This window comes from Perognathus longimembris, chromosome 17, assembly GCF_023159225.1.
Source record: "Perognathus longimembris pacificus isolate PPM17 chromosome 17, ASM2315922v1, whole genome shotgun sequence".
Taxonomy (NCBI): domain Eukaryota; kingdom Metazoa; phylum Chordata; class Mammalia; order Rodentia; family Heteromyidae; genus Perognathus; species Perognathus longimembris.
Window position 1 is genome coordinate 12,904,074 of NC_063177.1, and position 25,483 is coordinate 12,929,556.

The following is a 25,483-nucleotide window of genomic DNA, read 5'->3' on the forward strand; positions in this document are numbered from 1 at the left end:
ATTTAATAAAGTAAAATTTTAGGATGGTAAAATCTGGACCTTTAATATAAGGAGGAAAAGAAAAAAAACAAGACTGGATTTTGGCTCTTCTTGCTTCCTGCTCCAAGACGGTAGTCTTCTTTGATGTGGTACCTTCAGAGTCTTATGGTCTCTGACATGTTCACAAAGTATACCATGAGGCAGAAATGAGTTTTGACATAGCTATATTCACAAAGGCAGCTCTAAGTCATGAAAGCTTGCAGAGTAGGAGGTCTAACTGGATCCTAGCCATGTGAGGTACTATGGCCCAAGTGTGGGGGAAGGCTGGTAGGGAAGAGCTTCCTGAAATGAACTCAGCCTAGGGGAAGAGAAGGGCAGGCAAAAATAAGACTACCAAGACAACACTGAAAGCTATTTCCCCAAGAAATTGAAGAAGCCAGTCTCTAGTGCTCCTGCCAGTGATCCTAGCTACACAGGAGTCTGAGATCTAAGGATCACAGTTCAAACTAGCCTGGACAGGAATCCCACAAACTTCTTATCTCCAATTAACTACCAAAAAAGCCAGAAATAGAGCTGTGGCTTAAGTGGTAGAGTACCAGTCTTGAGCAAAAAAGTTCCGGGACAGTTCCCAGGTTCTGAGTTCAAGCCCCAAGACCTGCACAAAAAAACAAACCAAAAAGCTGAGAGATAGCACTCAGGTCACAGTATTGGCACGCATGCCATGTGTGCGCATGCACGCGCACACACACTAAACTCTGAAGTCTCCTACTATATTCCCTGTGCCTTCTGGGACTTACTGAAGATATGGTTGTCTGGCACCTCAAAGCTACAAAACAACATGGTGATATAACAGTGCCCAGAGTGGTGCAGAGTACAGGAGAAGGCTCCCATATCTGTCATCAGAAACTCTGAATAGGTGTCTGCAGGACTGAGGGCAGCAGAGGCCTTGATGCAGGAAATGTCCTGGCTGTGAATAGAAGGCCTCAGAAACTACATGGTGGCTGAGTCTGTTCATTAATGTCACTTCCTGAGGCCTACCAGAGGGAAATAGGAGAAGATGGAATTTAGTTAGAGCCTCTATAGATGCAGGGAATCCAGAAACAGCATTTGAACTCTTCCTGGGACTCTTCCTAGGACATATTCACCATAGGTATAGAAAGTCATGGGGCCACCCCTATTGAACAGAGCCAATCTGTACCCACACACAGGCTGGGGGAGTCTGCCATTGCTCAGAGCACTATGAGTTCTGGGTTTCTTTATTGTTGCTGGATTAAGTTAATCACTGAATGCAGCTGATTTCTTTTTTGTCCTCACATTCCTGAAATTTTCTTTTCTAAACCACGGGCTTTAACCACGGGCTTTAGCTATCTTCCTGTAGTGCCAGCTGGCTAATGAAAGCAACTGCTGTGCTTTGCAGGGTTAATTTATTCAGAGCGTTGCAATATGCTCAATCTCTCAGCAACAAACACTTATAGTATTATGTTTTAAATATATACAAAAGCCATGAAGGTGAGGGATAATTTTAGAGTCTGGGATAACCTTGTGGTATGTTCCTTGCATGGTGCTTGGGAATAATGGGATCATCAAGATCTGCTACAAAATCTGTACCCAGGGAGGAGCCAGAAACAGTTATATAACAGCATCACAGCTTCCCCCTAAGGATGGGCTCATTGTAACACAGCCATGTTTGACTGGCAATGAAGAAAGAGTTTCCTGAACAAGGCATGAGCCAAGTCATAAAGCCACCCACCCTTCTTTGTTTTGGGGTAACCAATGTTGAGTGGTCCTTACATGGGCCCTGCTCCCTCTTCACACTCCTGCCAGCCTTCTTGTACACAGATTTCAGGCTCAGCAAATGCCCAGTGGCTGCTAGGATAGAGTGAGGGCTGTCATCAAGCTCCAAGCACTCCAATTCCAGCACAACAGGCCTCCTCCACTGAGTCCTGCTTCCTACATAATTCCTACTGTCCTATAAACTCTGCTCATGGCCCCCTTCTCTGGAGAGCAGTCCAGATCTAACAACCAGAGTGAGTGCCCTCAGCACCCCGTACGCTGGCACACCAGTGTCCTTATGCCACAGAAAGTTATGTTTACTCATTTCCTAGGTGACCAACAGGAAGAAAACTTTATCTCAATCCTCTTTGGCTCTGCAGCTCTGGACCAGTATTTGGTACACAATGAATTTTAAAGATGGATCACAGACTTAAATGGGAAACCTAAAACTAGAAAATATCTAGCACAGAAGAAAATCTCTACAACCTTGAGTCAGGCAAAGATTTCTTTGATCCAGCACCAAAACCATGATCCTCCCCCAAATATTTAAACCACATATATTGAAATTCATCAAAATGTAAACTAGTCTTCAAAAGATATTTTCAAGAAAATGAAAACATAACCACACACGGGAAGGGAAGTTTCTGCAGAGCACAAAACTTAAAGGATTCAATTCTGAATTTAAAGAGTTTACAATAATAACAAAACACACATCTCAATAAAAAGTGGCCAGAGATTTATAGGAATGTCTCACCAAAGATGCCATCCAAATGTAAAATGAACACATGGAAAGATGCCCAACATCATTAGTCAATAAGAAAATGCAAAGCAGCTGGGTATGGTAGTGTCTGCTGTGATCTCAGCTACTTGGGAGGCTGAGGCAGGGGTTCGTGGGTTTAAGGCTAGCCTAAGCAACATTGAAATTTCAACTCTTCCACGTACAGACACAGACATTAGGATGGAGTCAGCTAATTCTTCCCCAAGAGATGCAAAACTGAGCAGACCAGTGGTCATCCATTCCATAGAAAAATACTGGAAATTCTTAGAAAAGACAAAATGTTTAAATATGGAACAATTCTCCTTAGAACAATAGCTTCCCTCTCTGGAATATGAGCAAACTTCATCTTCAGACACTGCCTTGAGGTTATACGTGATGCTGTTAAAGACCTAGGTAATGTTGGCTACACAGTCATTTTTTTTTCTTTTTCTTTTTTTTTTTTTTGGCCAGTCCTGGGGCTTGGACTCAGGGCCGGAGCACTGTCCCTGGCTTCTTCTTGCTCAAGGCTAGCGCTCTGCCACTTGAGCCACAGCGTCACTTCTGGCCATTTTCTGTATATGTGGTGCTGGGGAATCGAACCCAGGGCCTCATGTATACAAGGCAAGCACTCTTGCCACTAGGCCATATCCCCAGCCCCTACACAATCCTTTTTGTTTCTTGGTTTCTTACAAGCTCCTTGTAACTGGTGATTAGTGTTCAGGCAATATATGCAAAGAAAAGTTTGTCCTGAGAAGTTTACAGGTTGTAGTTATGTGGTTTATATCCCAGTGCTTCGGGTTTTTCTAAAAACGGACATCTGGCAGTCAAATTTCATAGTTTTTCACTACCACTAAAAGGAAGAACTTTATTCCATTGGTTGCCGCTTTGTTGGTAAGAGATGATAGTGGTAGCTCCTCTATTCTTTTTTTTTTTTTTGCCAGTCCTGGGCCTTGGACTCAGGGCCTGAGCACTGTCCCTGGCTTCCTTTTGCTCAAGGCTAGCACTCTGCCACTTGAGCCACAGCGCCACTTCTGGCCATTTTCTGTATATGTGGTGCTGGGGAATCGAACCCAGGGCCTCTTGTATACGAGGCAAGCTCTCTTGCCACTAGGCCATATCCCCAGCCCCTCTTTTTTTTTTTGCTCTTAAAAAATTGTTATTATAAGGGTGATATACCAGAGAGGCTAGAGTTACATAAATCAGGTAAGGAGTACTTTTCTTTTTGGACAAGGTGACCCACTTCTCTTGCTCTCTCCCAACTTTTCTCTCCATACTCATCCATAAATTGTATAATTCATTTTCAACATAGTGTCCAGTGAGTACCCCTGGTGCATTTGTTCGCCCTTTGTTCCTCCATTTCTGCGTCTCCCTTATACTCCCAAAGGCATATAAACAAACAGCGAAAAGGAAAGAAGACAGAAACCACAAAAAAAGAAAAAAAAACTCTAGTTTTCCTTTCCTGGAGTTCATTTTGATAAATATTATTTTGTATAATCAAATACACATTGGCATTGTGCTTTCGGCTAGGTTTTGGGAGTTCAGATTAGCCTTTATCCTATAGGCAACAGTGACTCGGGTGGTGACTTGAATAGTGGTCGGTGGCAGCTCAGTAAGCAGCCAGCAGCAAACCCTTCTTCTTCCTGATGCTTGATCACCCTCTAATTTACCCTTATTCTTCCACTCACCCCTCTCCTTCTGCCTGCCTAATCTTCCCACAGCAACCACAGTGATCCTTCCCAAAACAGGTCAGATCCTGTCTCTGCTCAAAACTCGCCCCAAGTTCTTATCTGTGGCTCATGTGCATACCCTGCACTCCACCTCTGGAGCTCTATCTCCCCATCATTCCCAGCGCTTTGCTGCACTGGGAGAGGAAGTCAGACCCAAGAGGAAGGGTGGGAATTCACTCATTTTCCACAAACAGCTGAAGACTACTTCAGACTACTTGTTTGATCACTAAATACTGTGAGGCCACCTCCTGTATTTCATGCACTATGGTAGACACGAAGGCATAGGGTAAGCAAAACAAAATACCCCATTCCTCTCCACCTGGGATTCATGGGCTACTGTAGGGGACTACTAAACAGCTATGCAAACACAAGATTTAAACAACAAAAATCTAAGTGCCTTTTCAAGAAGGACATAGTCAATCACCAAGGAGAAGACTCTTCAAGTAACATTCCCAAGACAACAGGTGCTATTCACAGGTAAAGGGGACAGCAAAGCAAGGGAAGGAGAGATTGTGGTAGTGTGGCACCTTCTGAGCTGCTGGAGCGGGGCTGGAAGTGAGACCTCAGGAGGCCCCCTGCTGAGCATCCCTTACCTTCCCTAGTCCATCAGGTGGCCAGCCCAGCCCTCCTCAGGGATGTCCAGATTGCTCAGCAGCTGAAGCCCCTTCCCCAACACTGGGATGGCTTCTCCATCCACCTCTACCTGGGGATACCATGGAGTAGACGAAGCCAGGAGATTGTCATTGATGCTAAGGCCAGATCAAAGAGGAGAGACTTGCTCCAGTCTCCTAGAGGCAGTGGGAACTGATGCAGAGGTCCTCTAACCTGCAGGCTCAGGCTCCGTGGAGACTTATTTATACCTCAAGATTATCCCCTAGGAACTCATTCTTTACTTCCTCAACCCTTCTTCAACTCATCTGCCAACTTCCCCACAGGCAAGTCTGAGAGGCTACTTACACTCTATGGATCTTCTCATCCTAATTAAAAGGGGACTCGTTTCTGTAGCAACAAGGTGTGGCTCCCACACAGCCTGTCTCAGAGGGACACTCCGACTCCCCAGTTGTGAGGCATTGCCAGCTTACCTCACTCATTCTTGTAATCGTACAAAATAAATGTAGTCTCTCCTCCTTTCATCTCTTTCCTACAGCAGTCTTCCTGAATTAGTTGCCAAAGGATAATTTTCTGCTTCCTAAGTATCTAAACCGAAACCTCTCATCTAAACAGCATCCCCTTGTGATCAAAGCCACTTTGTATTCACCATGGTGAAGAGCTTTGCCTTCACTACAGATCATTTGTAGTGTTGTTAAATCTGGCATCATTTCATTTCCATTGTTTCTTATTTGCTATAAGTCATAGAGTTTTAAGATCAGTAAATAATGTACATTGATTTTAGGGAATTTCATAAGTGTTGGTTTTGGCTGTGGCATCAGCTGTGAGAAGACGAATTAAATTCTGGGGAATGGCGGTCCCAGTGAAAGAAATGAAGAAACGGCAGTAAGTTCAGAGGGGATGAATAGGAGAAAATGGAGTGTAAGAATTAGTATGAAGTGAGAAGTAATTGAATGTTGGCCAAGGCAGGGAGCGAAAATGCTGCAACATCTCGACCCCCCCCCCCCCCCGTTAAAGGGAGCTCTCCCCTGCCACTTTCTGTCCACAGCCTCCTCAAGGTCACTTCATAGTCATTACCCCAACCAGTGACCTGACTCACTAGGGCTAATGTCCCTTTCTCTACTAGTGTAGTTTCCAGGCTTACACATTCTCTCTTATTTGTGTGTGTCTCCCCAGAGCCTTGCTCAGATGAGGCACTCTATATCTGCTGGGTATATAACTGGATGCCACAGTTCCATTGTGTCCTCCAAAGGTTTATGTGCTAGAAACTTGGTTCCCAGTGTGGTGATGGCTGAAGTTCCCAGTGTGGTGATGGGAAAAGGCTAGATGGTTAGAGGTACCATCTTAGAAAGGCAATCCATTCTTGCAAGAACAAATTGTAAAAAGAACAAGATTGACCCCTGAATCTCTTGGAATTCCTTTCTCCCATGTGCACTCTCCCTCTCACATGTGCTCCCACCATAGGACTATCTACCATGTTGTAGTATAACAGGAAGACCCTCACCAGTGGCTAAACATATGGGGTGGCCTAATCTTGGACATTCAGTCTCCAAAACTATCAGCTAAATAAGATTCTTATAAAAGAATTAAAAAGTATCTGAAGACGGGCATTCTGTTACAATGACAGAAAACAGGCTAAGATGCTGTATGAAGGGTTATTGAACCTCATATGACACCTTTTAAAAATAGAGATAAGGCTGGCAGTGGTGGCTCATACCCATAATCCTAGCTAATCAGGAGGCTAAGATCTTGGTTCAAAGTTGGACTAGGAAGAAAAGCCTGTGTGACTTCTATATCTATATGGAACTGTAACAAGTAGTAGAGTGCTATCCTTGAGCAAAAAAAGTTCAGGGACAGTGCCCAGGCCCCAAATTCAAGCTCCAGGACTTGAATACACACACACATACACAACAACAACCAAAAACAGAGATAATGAACATAAGATGAAAAAGCTGAGGGAAACAGACTGTGGAGGTGTCTGAGTCCTGCAGGTAGGGTCACCACACAAATGGGCAGAGCTGAGCAAAGTCAAGTCCACAGCACAAAGCAACTTTTCCTCTAGCCGTATGGGCTGAGTTTCCTTAAATTCCTTGCTTCTGTCCTCTCTTCCCTCCCTCCCTTCCTTCTTTCTTTCTCTCCTTCCTCCCTCCCTCCCTCCCTCCCTTCCTTCTTATCTTCTCTCCCTCCTTTCTTTCTCCCTCCTTCTCTCCTTCTCTCCCTTCTCCCTCTTTCCCTCCTTTCCTTTCTTTCCTTCTTCCTTCCTTCCTTTCTTTATTTCTGGTACTTGGGCTTGAACTCAAGTCCTGGGGACTGTCCCTGAGCTGTTTTGCTCAACATTAGTGCTCTCCACTTGAGCCACAGCTCCACTTCCAGATTTTTTGGTAGTTTATTGGAAGTAAGCCTTGGACTTTCCTACCTGGGCTGGCTTTAAACTGTGACCCTCAGATGTCAGGCTCAGAGTTGCTAGGATTAGAGATGTGAGCCTTTGTTGCTCTTGTTAAAACCCAATTAAACTTTTAGTAATCTTAAACCATTGCCTCAAAAATACTCACTCTTCCTAAAATTTGCCATCTACTTTCCCAACTCAGAGTCTACTTCTGGGATCCTGTTCCCAAAAATCTTTTTGCCTGTGAACCTAAAAAATGTTTATTTATTTTTGTGATACAAATATACAGATACAGACGTATAAAAAGAAAACCTATCACAGATGTATATCTAACAAAAGGAAAAAGCAATAGTTGCCATAGTTCTAACTTCCTCTTCAGAAGGAACCCAGTAAACAGCTTGATTAAAATATATGGTTTAAGTTTCTTAAAATAAATTTTTAAAATTCAAACATAAATATCATCCTGGATGTTCTTAAAAAATACAAGCAGTGTTTCCTAAGACATACCATTTTGATAGATTTTATAAATGTGTCATGCAAAAACCTTTACTAATTTTTGTTCCTATCACTGTGATTGCTCATGCTCGCCCCCTCATGTCCTCTTCATACTGGGTGTTATTTCTGTTACCAACTCCGTGCCAATCTATTGCATGGAAAATGATACTTGGTTACCACTTAAATTTGCAGTGCCACAATTATTACTGAAATTAAACATATATTTTTGGTCATCTATATTTCTTTTGGGAACTGCTCATTTATAACCTTTGCCCATTTTGTGGTTTTTCTATATGATTTGTGGGAACTCTTCATTTATTGTGGAGAGCAACCTTTGTAGTACATGTGTTATATTTACTTCTCTAATCTGCTACTTGCCTGTCTTTAGAGTGTACCAAGTTTTAGTGTGCACAAAGTCAAATGTGTCATTCTTTTCTTTTATGGCTAAGGCAATCTTCCCTGGCTCCCAAGATTACATGAGAGCTGGGGTGTAGTAGAGCATCCACCTAACAAGCAGAAGGCCCTGAGTTCAAACCCTAGTGCTACTAAACAAATAAATGAAAGATTTTAAGCCATGAAAGAAAAGAATAACATATTTGACTTAAGTACATAACATATAGTACATATATTTACATTATACATATTATATAGTACATAATGCACATTTATGTATAAAAATACATATTTATTTGTACTTCAAATACTGTCTGCATACATCTACAAATATCAGATACTTTTTCTATGTGACTGTGTGTGTGTGTGTGTGTGTGTGTGTGTGTGTTAGGTATGCATGTATTTTAATTTAGTTTTTATTTCCTCACCTGAAAACACCATAAAATAGACACTCCATTACTTTCCCCATTTTACAGATAGTAGGACTAAGGAACAGAGAAATTAATCAAGCCTGAGCAGTGTGCTTCCTATGCTCAATCTATGAAGCCTTATTCTGACTCAATATTCTTTTTTTATTTGTTTATTAATTGAACACAAATTTTTTTACAAGGTGTTATGCAAAAAGGGTACAGTTACATAGTAGGGCAGTGTGTACATTTCTTGTGATATCTTACGTCCTGTTTTCTATCCCTTCTCTAGGTCAGGTAGACATATATACAATATACAATGTATCAAGAACATGTATAGTATTCACAGACTTGGTCTCTACTGTCTCTCTGTCTCCCTTTGTTAACAGTCATATATCAGGGAGATCATGCCCCTTTGTTTTCTGTGTTCTAGGCTTGTCTCGCTCAACATTATTTGTTTGAGTTCTGACCATTTCCCTGCGAATAACAATATTTCACCATTCCTAATCGCTATGTAGTATTCCATTGTGTATAAGTACCATATTTTTTTGATCCATTCATCTGTGGAGGGGCATCTGGGTTGTTTCCATTTTTTGGCTATTGTGAATTGTGCCGCGATAAACATGGAAGTACGAATGTCTTTTTGATATCTTAGGTTTTGCTGTTTAGGATAGATGCTAGGAGTGGTATGGCTGGGTCATAGGGTAGGTCTATATTGAGCTTTTTGAGAAACCTCCATACTGTTCTCCAAAGTGGTTGTACTAATTTGCACTCCCACCAACAATGGAGAAGGGTTCCTCTTTCCCCGCACCCCCTCCAGCATTTGTTGTTTCCTGAGTTCAGAGTATAGGCCATTCTAACTGGGGTGTTGACTCAATATTCTTAACACCAATTCATCTTCCCAATATATTACAAAAGCAACAAAAACTACCAGCCCATAAAAATGTGATGGTGGCACATAAATACAGTTTCTACATATCAAACAGGTAATCCAGAAAAGTCACATCATACAGAAGAGTTGAACATATATATTATGGCTGAATATTAAGTAATACAGGGATGCTTATAAATGATATTAGAAAAATAGCCTAAAACTACTTTCTACACCCACTGAAGAAAATTCCAGAAAAGCTGGGAATATGGCCTAGTGGCAAGAGTGCTTGCCTCATATACATGAAGCCCTGGGTTCGATTCCTCAGCACTACATATATAGAAAATGGCCAGAAATGGCACTGTGGCTCAAGTGCTAGCCTTGAGCAAAAAGAAGCTAGGGACAGTGCTCAGGCCCTGATTTCAAAGCCCAGCACTGGCAAAGAAAAAAAGAAAGAAAAGAAAAAGAAAATTCTAGAAAAAAAATCTCTTAAAAGAAGAAAACTTAGATCTTTAACCTAAGAAAAATCAGAAAAAGGACAGGCAGAGTTGACAGGAAAAATGTCAAATGAGCCAAGCAACTGTGGCTCATGCCTGTGGCTCACACCTGTAATACTAGCTACTCAGGTGGCTGAGATCAGAGGATCGCAGTTTAAAGCCAGCCTGGACAGGGAAGTCCATGAGACTCTTATCTCCAATTAACCAGTAAAAAGAAAAAAAAACCTCAAAGTGAAGCAAAAAGATGCTCAGAACAGTGCCCAGACCCTGAGTTCAAGTCCCAGAATTGGGGCATACACATGTCAAATGGCTACATAATTTTCAAAAAAAACTAATTTTATTTATTTTTATGGCATGAGGGATTGAACCCAGGTGGGCCTTGTGCACGCTAGGCTTGCACTATACCACTGTGTTACATCCTCAGCCCTAAAAACTCATTTTTAAACAAGAGACGGGGAAAAATAACTGCCAAAAACATGGCACATATACTACCCATCTTTTATATTACTAGGACAAAATACCTGACATAAACAACTTAAAAAAATGTTTATCTTGGCTCATGGTTTTAAAAAAGGGGAGAGGAAAAGAAGGGAGTGGAGAGAAGGAAAGTGCTTTGTAAGAAGTTAGTTAAAAGTATTATTTTAAATAATTATGAAACTAGGATAGCATTTTAAATTTTTTTTATGTGAAAATATCCAGTTGTACAGGTAGAAAGAAATACAGAAATCCTGTGGTTTTCAGGTAGGGCGCTGGTTTGTCTAATTTGCAACTGGGTAACAACTTCATATGAAAGCACAAGCTCTGAATTGAGAGAGACCATACTTTCTGCCTGCACCACTCTCCTCCTATCTGCTCTCCTGCCTGCCCTCCTATGGGCCAACTCACATAACGTCTCCCTGCTTCCATTCCCTCACTTGTAAAGTAAAGGCCATAAAGGTGGCCACCTTCATGGAGCAAGTTTAAGAATCCAGTGAAATAATACAATGCTGTCCATGGTGCCTTCAAAAATGTTTTTATCATTAAAAAAATGTAACCTATTTCAAAAATAAAATTGAAATGAGTAAAAAAAAAAGCTATAGTGATTTAATTTCAAATTCCAGGGGTTTCAAATGGAAGTCTAACATGGCTTATTCATACTCTTGCTCCCCGCCGACCCCCCCGCCCCGCCCCATGTTTGAAGGCTTCTCTGTTTGGACAACATTGGATGTATTAACTCATTTGGCAAAGAAAGATGAAAGGAAGTGAAACACGGCTACTCTGAAAAAGAACTGTGTAAGAATGTGGAGTCTGGAATGGAGTTGTGAAGGAACAAAGGGCCCATGTTCATGAGAAATCCAGTAGAAGCAGCAAAGATGTGTCTCTACTTTCTTCTGAGAAAAGTGTTAGGGGCTAGGTGGGGAGAATTGTGCTTTCCAGGTGAAATTAAAATATAAACTTCCTGCTTTACTGAGTTAGATTACTCCAATATGAATTAAAGGCTATGAGAAAAGGAAATCAAAACCTAAAACTTCATTTCTAGAAAACAGATGAGAAATCTAGAGTAGCTAGGAAGATATGTCAAAGTATCTTGAGCCGTTTGAGGCGTGGAAGGTCTGTCTAAACAGCAACACACAACACATAACTTCCTAGAAATGTCTCTATCGTCATACCACTGCTTTGAAATGTGGCCATCTGGGGATTCTTAGGCATTTAATTCACATCCTCACAAGATGTACAGTTCAGATGTTGAGCACTAGGTCAGTCTCAGCCCCTCTATCAGATAACAGAATATACTCTACATGTTCATCTCGGTCAAAGCTCTTAGCACATTCCGTGGGCTGACAGCCAGTCCGGTGGGTGGTTTTTTCCCCAGGACTTTAGACTTCTCACACTTGGCAAAAGGAATGCACAGAGCACCCCTATTCACCTTGCTTATGAAAACATTTCCCCACACTACTAGTAATTAGTACCCAGAGGGAAAGCTTCTTTTCCAAATAACTTTATACATTAACTTGAAGTCAGCATGAACCATCCTGACCTTGCAAGATTAAAATTTTAAAAACCAACAAATAGCAAGAAAAGACTTTTTAAAAGATGTTAGAAATAAGTTTCAATTCCATTTTTAGCCTCCAAAATACACACGTAGCATTAACTCAGCTAGTCCATGCCACTGCAAGAAAACAATGATGCCTTAGTGATAGGAGATCCATAGAGTACATCAGACATTATACCTAAAGCACAAGGACCTCATCCCCTAGACAGAGCTGTCTTCTGAGACTTTCATGGTAGCCTTAAACAACAACCATGTACTTACTGTAAAGTCCTTGGCTTCTCGTGCTTCTCCAGAGCTGCAGACTTCAATCAGTAAGTCAGCTGCACTATTCTGGGCTGGGTGCTGGCCTAGGAGGAAAACCACATTCAGAGATCGCTTGAGCAAGGCTGCACTCAGGAAGCAGGCGGGCTCTGCTCCCCACGCCTCTGCCTCTTCTCCCACCCTCTCCCTCTCTCTCTCTCTCTCTCTCTCTCTCACACACACACACCCCTCAGAATATTTCTTTCTGATTGAATCCTGAATCTTCATTTAAACTCTCCAAGGATTTAATGGTGTAGGCCAGCTTCTTGCTGATTATTCCCTAAGATATCAAACAGAAAATGGGGAAAAAATGCTAGTCTGCCATTCAGAAGTGGGTTTGCCCTGAAATCTCAAGGCACCCCCCTATACTTGCCAATGTCCTGTGAACGCTTCAAATTACAGCCAGGAAACATGTCTAAGCAGGAGGATCTTGTAAGCCAACTAAAAGCATTTCACAGCTGACTCTCTGGAGCCTTCTGTAATTTGTTGCAATTACTTTTTTTTCATCCTAAGTAAATATGTTCTTACCTAACCTGATATGGAATTCAGAGAACACTCAAATGATATGGGTGCCCAGAATGCACATCCCACACTGCTACAGATGGCCTGAGGGAGCCACAATGACCACTGTTCTACTACAACAGGAGGCAATGGTGCTACACAGAAGAAATTTTGTGAAGGTAAATAAGAAATGGTGTTATAATCACATCCACTATATATATTATAGTCAGCCAGTCTGGGCTGGCTTACTCATTGCCATAGGATGCATTTTCAATGCTATTTAACTGGGTAATGGATGTAGGCGGGTCTCCAGGGCAAGTGGCTTTTCTGTGGCAAGTGGTTTTGGAGCCTCAATGACATAGAAGGCCCATGTTCACTGTAATCCTACCCCCCAACACACACTCAGAGTCTGTCATTTTGGTGGGCCCACCATATAAGTAGCTGTGGTCAGGATACAGGTTGTTATTGCAAGTAGCTGCATGCCCCATCCCCCTGCTGCCATTGTCTCTAAGAGCCATCTTCTTTTTTTTTTTTTTTTTTTTTGGCCAGTCCTGGGCCTTGGACTCAGGGCCTGAGCACTGTCCCTGGCTTCTTCCCGCTCAAGGCTAGCACTCCGCCACCTGAGCCACAGCGCCGCTTCTGGCCGTTTTCTGTATATGTGGTGCTGGGGAATCGAACCTAGGGCCTCGTGTATCCGAGGCAGGCACTCTTGCCACTAGGCTATATCCCCAGCCCTCTAAGAGCCATCTTCTTGATCTCAAAAAGATAAAAGTCAAAGTACACTGGAGCTGATCTCACTGTGGAACATCTGCTTGCCTCTAGGGGGTAGCCCATGTAGGGAACTAACTCATTCAAGTGCCACCCCAGTGCATGGCATGGGAGCTGAGACTTTGTAAGTGACAGAAAGCTGAGTCAATCTTGCTTAAGGAAAACACAGGATTTATTGGCTTGAGTAACTAAAATACCTATAAGTAAATTTAACCTGGCTTTAAGCCAGCTAGACCTGGAGTCTCAAATGGTATCAGGAATCCTTTTTGGTATGAGTGTTTAAAGTTAAAAGTTTCATGCTGGCTAGGCAGGCACTCTACACTGAGCCACACCTCCAGCCAGGAATTAATTTTATTTGTTTTGCTGGTACCAGAGTTTGAACTTGAGTTGCTCAGTTTATTTGCTCAGCTGGTGCTCCATTACTTGAGCCACACCTTTAGCCTGCTTTACTCCTGTTATTATTGGAGAGGGAGTCCAGCGGACTTTTCTGCCCAAGTTGGCTTTGAACTAAAACTCTCCAGATCTCAGTGTCTGGAGTAGCTAGGATTACAGGCATGAGCCACTGGCACCCAGCTAAGAATCAGTTTTTTAAAATCACCCTGCTACTCTTGCCAGGCTGATCAGAGGCAAGCATCAGTAGATTACAGGCATCATACCTGTTGAAGTGCCAGACTTTGAAGTCAGGCCCCACTTTACCACGTGAACCCCATTTTACCACACGAACCTGAGATAAGCAGGCCCTGTGAGCAAACCCAGGACAAGCCCATTAGGGCTCAGTCGGTCTAGAACACTAACCACTGGGAATGCTTAACTCTGACTGCCCCCAGAATGCCTCGAGCCCTGAGCCAATCAGATTTGTACCTGTGTCCTAATCTTGCTTGCTTGAACACCTGATTGTTGTAACTTTGTTTTTGCCTTTATAAGCCCTGTGTAATCGCAGCTCGAGGCTCCCTCCTAACCTCCGCTGTGTTGGTGGGTAGGACGAGGCCCGAGTTGCAGCTTGCTTAAATAAAGCCTTGCCTTGCTTTTGCATTTCGGAATGTCTGAGTCTCGGTGGTCTTCTTGGTGGTGGTCTTGCGACTTGGCACAACACTGTAAACCTAGCTATTCAGCAAATTGAGATCTGAGGATTGCTGTTCAAAGCCAGACCAAGCAGGAAAGTCCGTGAGACTCATATCCAATTAACTACCAAAAAGCCAGGCATGCTACTGTGGCTCAAGTGGTAGAGTACAAATATTGAGCACAAAAAGCTCAGAGATGGTGCCCATATCCTAACTTCAAGCCCAAGTATCAGCACAGAAAAAAAAAGGAAAGAAAAATATTACCATGTCTCTCTAAATAAGTATCATTCAAATGTGAGTAACTCTTGGGATTAGAGACACTCAAGGTCCCAGAAGAGAGATTCTTCCAAGAAAAGAACCCCAGTGCCACACATCTTCTAGCCCAGTGACAGGGAAGAGGAGCTCAGGCAATTGACAGCCCACTAACTTTGGAATGAACAGTCCCAAAAGGAAAAAGGGAAATGCTGGGCAGACAAAAAGTATAAGCCAGTCACTCAACAGTGCTTTGGATTATCAAGTGTCTCCTTTGATTATATCTTATTTCCCTAGTTAGACTCTATATATCAACAGAAGGATAGACACACACAAATATTAACAGTGGCTATCAGTCTGATGGTGGGTCATTTGTTTTCATAAATACATCTATCAAGCTGGGCATAATCCTAGCTACTCAAGAGGCTGAGATGTGAGACTCTCTGTTCAAAGCCAGCCCAGGCTAACAAATTCTCAGGATTTATCTCCAATTAACCAACAAAAATCAGGAAGTGGGGGCTGGAAATGTGGCTTAGTGGTAGAGTGCTTGCCTAGCATACATGAAACCCTGGGTTCGATTTCTTAGCACCACATTAACAGAAAAAACTGGAAGTGGCACTGTGGCTCAAGTGGTAGAGTGCTAGCCTTGAGCAAAAAGAAGCCAGGGACAGTGCTCAGGCCTTGAGTTCAAGCCCCTAGACTGGCAAAATAATTAAAATAAATAAAAATTTTAAAAATCAGGAAGTAGAGTTGTAGCTAAAGTGGTAGAGAGCCACAAGTGAAAAAGCGCAGGGAGAGCTCAAGGACCTGAGTTCAAGCCTTAGTACTGGCAAAAATTAAATAATAACAAACCCTTCTATTCTCTAAATAAAAAAAAATAAATGTGCATTAAGTTGTGTCATAAGACAATTGAACACCTGCTGAGAAGATCCTATTCATCAGAACAATATAAAGTATCCATGAATAAATATAAGAACATTATAATCATCCCCCAAATCTACCATGCTTTACTTAATGACAAAAAATATTAGATAAGAGAATTTTGTATCATATTCTCTCAGCCAAATATTTGCTCTCTACAAATAATTTCACAAATGTGTTACAATTCTAACAAATTCTAATAGAACTGGAAGCGTGAACAAAATTCTTTGTAAAATTATTCTAAAATTTATCTAGTAAGTAGAATATTCTTTTATATAGAGGAAAATTCCTTAAAACAATCAAAGTGGACTTGTACTACCAGACAGTGAAACAGAATAGAAAAACATTACCATCACAACAGTACAGGTCAGGAACAGAAAAAGGAGCAATGGTCACAACAAATTCATGAGTTCAGATTATGACAAAGATAAAATTACCAATTTAAGGTTAAAGAATCGATTCTCAACTCCAGGCGATGGAAACAAGAGATATTTTCCTTATGGTTGTTTTTGTTTTACTTGTTATCTGTCTTTGGGAGGGTAAGGGGGCACAGAAATAGAGGAACAAAGGGTGAACAAATGCAGCAGTGTACTCACTAGACACTAGGTTGAAAATAAACTATACAACTTGTGGGTGGGCATGGGAGGGAAAAATTGGGAGACAGTGAAGGAAGAGGTGACATTGTCAAAAAGAAAAGTACTCTCTACCTGACTTGTGTAACTGTAATCCCTCTGTATATTACCTTCATAATGACAATGAAAATTAAAATAAATGGATTCTTTATTTCATAAATGAATTAATTGTATATCAAAAATAGACTCCTATTTGTTTTATGTGGTCAAGTAAATTTTTTTTTTTTTTTTTGGCCAGTCCTGGGGCTTGGACTCAGGGCCTGAGCACTGTCCCTGGCTTCTTCTTGCTCAAGGCTAGCACTCTACCCCTTGAGCCACAGCGCCACTTCTGGCCATTTTCTGTATATGTGGTGCTGGGGAATCGAACCCTGGGCCTCATGTATACAAGGCAAGCACTCTTGCCACTAAGCCATATCCCTAGCCCTCAAGTAAATTTTGATAGAATAAATATTTAACTGCAGAAAATAGGTAGTATGATAATGATTAGAAGAAAACATGGGAAATAATATATTGGATTAATGTAGGAAAGACCTCCCTGAGTTTGCAGGTAAAGAAAAAATAGATGTGACCACTTGAAAACTTAAAACTTCCAAAAATTAAGAAAAAAAATCCACTATAAATAAAATGTGAATAACAATATGAGGTAAACTTCTGTGTATGATCTTTGGTTCAGTAGTAACGTGTAGAAATGTAGCCTATGAAGATAATTATGGCTGGCTGCTAGTAGCTCACACTTATAATCCTAGCTATTAAAGAGGCTAAGATCTGAGGATCGCAGTTCACAGCCCAGGCAGAAAAGTCCACGAGACTCTTATTTCCATTTAACCAGCAAAAAGCCAGAAATGGAGGTATAATCCAAAGCCTTAAACAAAAAAGTCAAGTGAGCACAAAGCTCTGAGTTCTAGCCCCAGTTCTAGTATACAAAAAAGACAAAATAATTGCCAAAAGTGAGCAAGTTGGTGAGCGTTTCTTGATTATAACAATAAATGAAATAACTAAGTCTCATTGATTATATTAGGATAGATCCACATAACTCAACCTTGGGCAACCATAAGAAATGATATTTTATGATCATCATCTATGATATATGTGTTAACAGTTTTCTACCATTGTGACAAAATACTTGAGAAAAGCAACTTAAAAGAGAAAGGGTTTATTTTGGTTCACAATTTCAGAAGTTTCAGTCCCCTTGCTCCCATTGTTTCTAGGCCTGTGGAGAGAGAGAATATCACAGTGTGAAGCCCATTGTAGAGGAGGCTGCTCACCTCATGACAACCAAGGGAAAGAAAAGTGTGAGAGGAAGGGCTGGGGTCAAAACCTATACTTCAAAGACAAAAGCATGGCCCCAAATGACCTAAATCCTCCACCAAGACCCCATCATGTATAGCTCTCACTACCTTCCACTAGCTCACTGTTATAAATCCACAATGAATTAATCTTCCCATGAGATCAGAGTCCTCAGGAACCAGCACATCCAAAAGGCCCTGTGTCTTCAGACTGCTGTAGTGTGAACCAAGCCTTCAATAAAACTACTTTTGGGAGACTCTTAAGATCCAGATCATAACAATATGGATGCAAAAAATACCTTTAAAAAAGTCACTTGCAAACAAGATCTAACCATATACATGAAGGATATATGCCATAACCAAAGATTTCTCCCAGGAATGCAAAGTTGGCCCTACAAAGGACAAAAACCCATGATCATGTCCATAGATAGAGAAGCATTTTCAAGATAAAGGGGAAAAAAAAACCTAACGATTAAGAAATAAGGGCTGGGAATATGGCCTAGTGGTAAAGTGCTCGCCTAGTATACATGAAGCCCTGCGTTCAATTCCTCAGCACCAAATGTATGGAAAAAGCCAGAAGTGGAGCTGTGGCTCAGGTGGTGGAATGCTGCCTTGAGCAAAAAGAAGCCAGGGACAGTGCTCAGGCACTGAGTTCAAGCCCCAGGACTGGCAAAACAAAACAAAACAAAACAAAGAAATAAGAGAACTTCCTCAATCTATAGAGGCCAACTATGGAACACTGCAACCAACATTATATTTAAATGATAAAAATCTGAATGCTTTCTCCTAAGATCAGAAACAAGACAAGGACCTCGCTTCTAATCAACAATATCTTGGAGGCTTTAACCATTACATTAGGAAAGAAAGAAAAGACATCCAGACTGGTAAGAAAGAAAAGCTTCTGCTAGTAACAGATGATAAGGTCTTGTCTGTAGAAAGTTTTAAGGAATTTACAATGACAACAAATCTCTTTATATATTTTTATTGTGAAGATGATATACAGAGGGGTTACAGTTACATAAGTCAATAAATGAGTATATTTATTTTTGAACAGTGTCACATCTTCCCTTATCTTCTCTCAGTTTTTCCCTCCTGACCCCCTACCCCACAAATTGTATAGTTCATTTTCAACATAATGTTTAGTATCACTGCTGCATTTGTTCACCCTTTGTCCTACCATTTCTGTGCTCCCCCTTACACACCCCCAAACATAATCTTACATTTATGACAAGAGGTACAGAAATAAAAAAACAAAGACAAAGGAGGGGAAAAAAGCAAAATAACAAAAAAACTCTTGTTTCAATTTCTTGGAGTTCATTTCAATAAGTATTTTATATGAACATGTGCACATAGATATTGAGCCTTTGCGATCCTCCTCTAAAAATAACCTCCTTTGATCTCACTGTGTGAATGTTTAGAGTCATGTTTAATTTATCATGTCCAAGTGTAATTTTTTGTCTTGTAGTATCCAGTGTGTGTGCGTGTAGATTTATAGGCACATTCTAGTTCTAACAAATGAAGGAAATTATACAACCTATGTTTCTTTGAGTCTGGCTTATTTTGCCTAAAATAATTTTTTCAAGGTCTTTCCATTTCCTTACAAATGGTGCAATATCATTCTTTCTGATGGAAGCATAGAATTCCATTGTGTATATATGCCAGATTTTCTTGATCCATTCAGCCACTGAGGGGCATTTGGCTCGATTTCATGTCTCAACTATGGTAAACAATGCTGAACGAACATGGTTATGCTGGTAGCTTTAGTATGCCCTTGTTTGTGGTCTATTGGATAAATACCCAGAAGTGAAATTGCTGGGTCATAGGGCAACTCTATGTTTAGTCTTTTGAGGAACCTCCATACTGCTTTCCAGAGTGGTTGAACAACTTTTCATTCCCACTAACAGTGTAGTAGCAGTGCTTTTTGGCCACATCCCCACAAGTATCTGTTATTGTTAGTTTTCTTGACAATGGCCATTCTAATTGGAGTGAGGTGAAGTCTTGATGTTGTTTTGATTTGCATTTCCATCAAAATCCCAACAACATTCTTTAATGATATAGAGAAAGCAATCCAAAAATTCATATGGAATAATAAAAAACCACAAATAACAAAAAACCATCCTTATCAGGAAGAACAGTGTTGGAGGAATATCAATACCAAACTTCAAACTCTATTACAAAACCATAGTAATAAAAACAGCTTGGTATTGGCACAAGAATAAGAGGTATGAGGACCAATGGGATAAAATAGAAGACCCTGAAATGAACCCACAGACCTATAGCTACCTACTATTTGATAAATGAGCCAAGAACACATGATGGAAGAAAGGCAGCCGCTTCAACAGATGGTGCTGACAGAACTGACTTTGCATGTGCAAAAAAATGAAGCTAGATCACCCTGCACCAGAATCAATTTCAAATGAATCAAAGACCTCAATATAAGGCCAAAAACTACAAAAATATTACAGGAAGAGGTAGGACTCCTAGGGTTCCTAGGGTTCCTAGATACAGGTCGAAACATCCTAAGTTAAGATCCAGAATCACAGCAAATCAAAGAAAGACTGGGATTGCATCAACTGAAGAGTTTCTGGATGGCAAAGGACATAGCTAGCAAGATAAATAGAGAGCTCACCGAATGGGATATTTTTTTTTACTAGCTATGTATCAGACAAGATCCTCAGCTCAAAAAATTAACCCCCCAAAAAAATCCCTCAAAGAAACAACAACCCAATTAATAAATGGACTAAAGATTTAAAGACAAACTTCTCAGAAAAAGTAAAAATGGCCAATAGACACATGAAAAATTGTTCAACATCTCTGGCCATGACAACAATCTCTTATGACAACAAATCTCTTAAAGTTAATAAAGAAGCCTTACAAGAGCCCAAGATTAGTATACCAAAAAAATCATTTGTATTTCTAGACACTTGCTCATTAACAATCCTAATACACACAAAAATCTCTATAGTAGCATCAAGATGATTAAAATACTTAGAAATAAATTTAGCAAATAACTGACATATCTTAACACTGATACTACAAAACATCATTTAAAAATCAGAAGTAAAGGAAATGGACAGTCTACATTCATGTATCATGAGATCTATGTATCTATGTATCTATGTATCTATTTCCTCTGACTGTCTATGTGCCTATACTGGGGCTAAACCTCAAGGGCCTGGGTGCCATCCTTTAGCTTTTCTGCTCAGAGCTAGTGATGTACCACTTGAGTCACAGCTCCCCTTCTGACTTTTAGTTTTTCTTCTTTCTTTTTTTATGGAGGTAAGAGTTTCATGAACTTTCTTGCTAGGCTGGCTTCAAATCACTATCCTTAGATCTCAGCCTACTGAGTAACTAATATTGTAGGTATGAGCCCCAGTACTGGTACAAAAAAAAGTATGCAATATATACTATGTGCCTTATATCTCAGTTCATTAAATGATTTTATAAAATATTTAATATAAAAATGGTTATTTGGTGGGGCATACGGGGTTAAATGGTATATAGAAATATGAACTCACATTTATATTTAGACAGAAAAAAGACAAAAAATCTATATATTAAAAATATTGTATGTCTGGGTAGAGGGATGGTAACACACTTTAAATTTTGTGCTTTTTAATTTTTTCTATACTATCTAAAATAAACATGTATCAATTTTATAAAGATAAAATTCTACTTAAGCATAGCAATAATTATACATCCTCACAGCATCAGATGTTCTTTGTAACTTTATGGCTTATACTGAAGAAAGTAAGTTTAAGTGGACTGAGAAAGGCTTTCTTATTCCTTTTTTTTTTTCTTTTGATGGTGGTACTGGGGTTTGAACTCCTGGCCATGTACCTGCTAGGCATGTGCTCTACTGCTTGAGCCACATTTTCAGCCCATGGAAGGCTTTCTCGATGTTAGGAATAATTGAACCCCTTGTAAGGTTTGCAAGGACTTTGCAAGGACTGAAATGTCTCCTCAGGTGACTGTCAAAGCAGGCTGAATTGTCTACTTGCACAGAAAATGGACAGTGTTCATGTGGCAAAGCCCTAGGCCAGTGCTTTGTAGCTAAAGGAAACCTCCATTAGGGCTAAGTTTGGAACTCCCTCAGTGGGAAATCTGCCAGCTCTCCACAGAACTAGAATTCCCTAAATCCAAGCCCAAACCAAAGCTCAAAAATGCTCTGTTTTGTTCTTGGAAAATAAATTTATCAACACTAAAAATAACTAAGACAAAGCCAAAAGATGAAAGTGACTTGGAATGAGTTTCAAACAGATGTTGGGCTAAGTTCTTGCAACTGAAGACTACCAGAGTAAGAATCCTGGAGATTTCTGCCATGATAGCAAGAGACAAAAACATGTAGTAAAGACATGTATTTATTTCAGTCAATTTTGTGTTACTCTAATAAAAGGAAAGGCTTCTTTTGGCTCACAGTTTCAGAGGTTCCAGTCCATGATCTGGTTGGCCCCATTGCTTACAGGTCTGTGTCCAAGTAGAACATGTGTGGAACAAAACTGCTCACCTCAAGGCCAGGAAACAAAAGAGTGGAAAAAGAAGCTGGTATCCCACTATCCTCTTCAAAGACATTCCCATATCCATGCCAAGAAGATTTCCCACTAGATCCCATCTCTTAGTAGTATCACTCTGGGGTACAAGTCTTTAACCTGGGGGACATCTGAGACCCAAACTATAGCAATACTGATCTTCATATTATCTATAAAGTCTGACTACAAACAGTTGCTTCTACTAAGAGGAGCTTTGACTTCTATATGAATCAACCACCTCTCTAGATTACTTATTTTGTTCTAAAGCATAAAATTTCACTGTAAGAAATTACATAGAGAGAACTAATTACAGAGGAAACATAGCATACCCGGCAAGGGATGGTTAGTGAACCAGCCTTCTTTTTTTTTTTTTTTTTTTTGCCAGTCCTGGGCCTTGGACTCAGGGCCTGAGCACTGTCCCTGGCTTCTTCCCGCTCAAGGCTAGCACTCTGCCGCTTGAGCCACAGCACCGCTTCTGGCCGTTTTCTGTATATGTGGTGCTGGGGAATCAAACCTAGGGCCTCGTGTATCCGAGGCAGGCACTCTTGCCACTAGGCCATATCCCCAGCCCGAACCAGCCTTCTTAAGAGCCATGAAACAAGGTACATCATGCCCTTCCTATGAAACCAGAAATGCAAGGCTTTTCTACAAATGCCTGACAAGAACAAGAAATCATCAGCTTATAAGCCACAATGTGCTGATGAGTTTTCCTTTTTCAAAGCACAACTGCAGAGCTGGCTGAATTCATACATGGAGGTCATGTGGGGATGAAGCATGTTGAGCACCAGGAATAGACCCTCCTATTGTCCTTCCACCCCAGCACAAACCACCCTCTGCTTCCAGCACTACACACCTGCCACCCACACTATACTTCCCTCCAAAGATGCATAGATTAGCACTTGTTTAATTAGCCAAGAATAGGAAAGCAGCTACCCTTTTAAATTTCAAAACAGATGTTAAACTAATTTGGGGAATGAATAAGAACAAGAGCCCAAGGTAGTCTAAAGAATGACTCAGCCTCAGACCCCCACAAGTTCCATCTCACTTGCCAAATGTGTCCATCCACTCAAATCTCTTGCCATCAAGATCCGGAATGTTGGGGCTGGGAATGTGGCTTAGCAGTAGAGTGCTTGCCTAGCATGCGTGAAGCTCTGGATTCAATTCCTCTGCACCACATAAACAGAAAAAGCCAGAAGTGGCACGGTGGTTCAAGTGGTAGAGGGAGAGCCTTAGGCAAAAGGGAGCCAGGGACAGTGTTTGGGCCTTGAGTTCAAACCCCAGGATTGGCAAAAAAAAAAAAAAAAAAAAAAATCCAGGATGTTCCCTGCCCTCCTCCGGCCTCCAGCTGCTTCTTTCAGAAATCCCACTACCATCTGAGCCTCCATAAGCCTCATGAAGGCCAAACACCTGCCCATCCCTATTCTTGAGCTCCTTCCCTCCCCCATTGGCCTGTCAGGCTGCTCTGACTAGCTTGAACCTCAAGATTACCTCCTTCACCAACCTGACACTGGTCCATCAGCCACCAAGCAGGGACTGCCACTTTGTTTCAGAAAGAAATGAAAATTTGACCTCCTCTGTGGCCATCTTGCCCTCAGCTTATGCAATGGCTTATGCATTTCTAACCAGATTTTTATTAAACCTGCCAAAGCATTTGTTCTAAAATTTTTCTTTATTCACTTTAACTCAGAGGGAAGGGTTATGATCACAGATTAATCACTAGTCTCCAATTCAGCCTTATTGTTAATAACGACAATGGTCTGGTCTCAATCTTTCTGACGCCTAATGGTTATGTATTATTTGTATCTTTTGGTTGTTGGCTTGGGGGAGAGATGAAAGGGAGTGGGAATAATTGCTTCAATTTTCTCCCCATCCCAACAACTGTGGTTTGTTGGAGTTTTTGTTGTTATTCTTGTTTTTGTTTGTGCTGGTAGTGGGACTCCAGACCTCAAATTCATATTTGGCTTTCTCTACTCATAACTGCTACTCTACCATTTGAGCCACACCTCCACTTCTGACTTTTTGCTCTTTAACTAGAGATGAGTCTGCCTGATTTCACTGTGTAGACTGGCTTCAAACTGTGATTCTCAAATTTCAGCCTCCTGGCCTAAACCACAGATGCCTAGGTCAGCAACTGAAACTTTGTTCTTTCTGTCTCTGGGCAGGAGGGATTTTCCCTAAGCTCAACCATAGGAGAAAGAAAGTTAAAAGCAGCAATTGATAAAACAGCATTTTTAAAGGGTCTTGAAGATTAAACTAAAACTAAATCTGTTTCAAAAGAATTAACAAGAATTATCCATGGAAAGAAATAAAAGATATCCAAATTAGAAACAAAAGAGAGGCCATATTACATGTATGGATTTGCAAACTAGACAAAACAGATAATTTTCTAGGAAAACATAGATTACCAAAATTAACTCAAGAAGAAACAAACAGTCCAAAAAGGGGGGGCTGGGAATGTGGCTTAGTGGTAGAGTGCTTGCCTAGCATGTATGAAACCCTGGGTTTGATTCCTCAGACTCACATAAACAGAAAAAACTGGAAGTGGCATTGTGGCTCAAGTGGTAGAGTGCTAGCCTTGAGCAAAACAAAAGCCAGGGACAGTGCTCAGGCCCTGAGTTCAAGCTCCAGGACTGGGAAGAAGAGAGGAGGGAGGAGGGAGTAGGGAGGAGGGAGGAGGGAGGAGGAGGAGGGAGGAGGGAGGAGGAGGAGGAGGGTGGAGGAGGAGGAGGGAGGAGGAGGAGGAGGGAGGAAGAGGAGGAGGGAGGAAGAGGAGGAGGGAGGAGGAGGAGGGAGGAGGAGGAGGAGGGAGGAGAAGGAGGAGGAGGAGGGAGGAGGAGGAGGGAGGAGGAGGAGGAGGGAGGAGGAGGAGGAGGGAGGAGAAGGAGGAGGAGGAGGAGGGAGGAGGAGGAGGAGGAGGGAGGAGGAGGAGGAGGAGGAGGGAGGAGGAGGAGGAGGAAGAGGAGGAGGAGGAGGAGGAGGAGGAGGAGGAGGAGGAGGAGGAGGAGGAGGAGGAGGAGGAGAAAAGGAGAAGGGAAAAAAAGGCAAAGGATATGAAAAAGTGACTCATCACAGGAAAATAGGAATGACTACCAAACATACAAAAACATGCTTCAGTGCTTCACTTACCTAGCCACCAACAAGTATGAGCTAAAGCAACAATATATTTTAAAACCTCTCATATGAACTCATACTTTTTAAAATAAATGTTAGCAAAGTTGTTGGAAGTTGGCACTTTTGTATACAATACTTCTGTGGATGACTCGATTGGAGTAGAAATGGTTCATATTTTACTATATTTGCATATTTC

At 41.2% G+C, this 25,483-nt stretch overlaps 1 protein-coding gene across 6 annotated transcripts in view; it reads right to left on the minus strand.

Annotated features, from left to right (window-relative positions):
* Window positions 1-25,483, minus strand: part of Specc1 (sperm antigen with calponin homology and coiled-coil domains 1) — a 273,509-nt gene that overhangs the window by 208,689 nt on the left and 39,337 nt on the right. For all 6 annotated transcript variants that reach the window (XM_048366744.1, XM_048366746.1, XM_048366743.1 and 3 more), the window contains exon 2: window positions 12,188-12,273. The gene's annotated coding sequence lies outside the window, so the exon portion shown is untranslated. The remainder of the gene's footprint in view (window positions 1-12,187; window positions 12,274-25,483) is intronic.